The sequence below is a fragment of the Euphorbia lathyris genome, chromosome 8 (assembly GCF_963576675.1).
Source record: "Euphorbia lathyris chromosome 8, ddEupLath1.1, whole genome shotgun sequence".
NCBI classification, from domain to species: domain Eukaryota; kingdom Viridiplantae; phylum Streptophyta; class Magnoliopsida; order Malpighiales; family Euphorbiaceae; genus Euphorbia; species Euphorbia lathyris.
In genome coordinates, this window is record NC_088917.1 from 55,020,594 (window position 1) to 55,022,554 (window position 1,961).

A 1,961-nucleotide genomic window follows, 5' to 3' on the forward strand; every position below is an offset into this window, starting at 1 on the left:
TTTGGAAGATGTATTTTCTGACTCGGATGTGGAGGATGGCGAACAGGATGATCCTTTGTGTCCGGTGATTAGGCTAACTTCGGCTGATAAACGGGCCCTTCGGGCTAAATGGAAGTTGACTTTAATAGTGATGGTTTTACGTAAAAAAATTAGTTTTAACTATTTTGCGCAGAGAATTCAAGCGCAGTGGGCCAAAAAAGGGAAAGTCAGTATCACTGACTTGGAGAATTATTATTATGTAATTAAATTTACACAAGCTGAAGACTATAATGCAGTGATCAACGGGGGCCCATATATTATTTCTAATCATGTTCTGGCCTTAAGGCCATGGGTCTCTAATTTTAATCCTAATAATTGCTCGGTGAATAGAATTTTGACTTGGGTAAGATTCCCGGGCCTCCCAATCAAGTATTATAACGAGAATTTCCTTAAAAAGATTGGTGCGCTTATAGGTAAAGTTCATCATGTGGACATAACCACTATTGGGGCAGTTAGAGGCAAGTTTGTAAGAGTTTGTATTGACATTGACCTTGCTAAACCCCTTTTGTCCAAATTCTGCTTGCAACATATGGTTTATTTTATTGAGTATGAAGGAATTCATAACATTTGTTATGAATGTGGTATGTTTGGTCATACTTATGAAGGTTGTTCTAAGAGAAAGATGGTGGTGGAAGAGGTAGTTGAAGCTGTTAACGTTAGAGAAGAGGTTATCCAAGGGGATGGGAGGAATTTCGGCCCCTAGATGGTTGCTAAGAGGTTTGGGAGACAAAGGACGTGTGCTCCAGTTGTTCAGAATCGTCCTCCTAACATAAATAATGATACTTTTCTGATCCAAAACAACTCTGGAAGCAAGGAGACGCCCTGCCCAAAGGAGAAAGAGGGAACCAGTGGTACTACGATTGGCGGCTCAGGGTCTAGATTTGGGGTTCTACCTATTGAGGATGATCATGGCTCTCATCATTCAAATGAGCAATTTGAGTTGAGCATGCTAGAGTTAGAATCTGCTGAGCTGGCGGGTAATAAGGCAATTAATCCTCTGTTTGAGGCCAAAGAGGAGGCCCAGGGTTGTGCCTTAGCTCAAGTCTCCCATGTTAATAAAGAGGTTAGTATTCCTAAAAACTGTGTTGAGGCTAAAAATGGGAAGGCCATGGGTGTCAATAAGTTGAGTATGAAAAAACCTAAGGGTAATCATAAAAATAACCAAAAGTCTTTTGAGTTATTGGAGAAAAGGGGGCCTGCATGTACCTCTTCTAGGCTCTTTGGAGCCCCTAATAAGTATCTGGTTTAGTGGTTAGGCCTATGGTTAGTAGTCTTCCGTTCTGATGGATTTGTTTGTTTGGAATGTTAGAGGAGCGGCTAGCAAGGCTACCCGCGTCCATGTGAAAGATTTAATAAAACAGTTTAACCCTTCTTGTTTTGCTTTACTTGAAACTAAGGTTAGTGGAGCTAAAGCAGATAAGGTGGTGAAAAGGTTTAGGAAGTGGAAGTGTATCAGATCGAAAGCTACTGGCGGGGCTGGTGGGATTTGTTTTTTTTTTGGAAGCCGGATCTTGTTCATTTTGATATTGTAAGTATGGATAAACAATTTATTCATAGTAAAGTTTGTTACCCTGGTAATAAACCTTTCTTTATCACTTGGGTGTATGCTGATCCTATCTTGGCCAATCATAAACGGCTGTGGGAGGTGTTGTATACTATGAGTACGAGCATGGTAGATGCTTGGTTTGTGGCTAGGGATTTTAATGATATTGCCCTTATGAGCGGCCAAAGAGGGGGTGGTACTCACTATGTAAATCGTTGTCTTAATCATAAGCAAAATATGGACTTGTGTGGTCTTTCGGATCTTAGTGCCGCTGGTCATAAGTTTACTTGGAAACGTAATAGTACTTTTGTTCGTTTAGACAAAGTTTATCTAATATTTTGGGTCAGAGTAGGTTTCATGAGGTGACTGTGTTGAATCT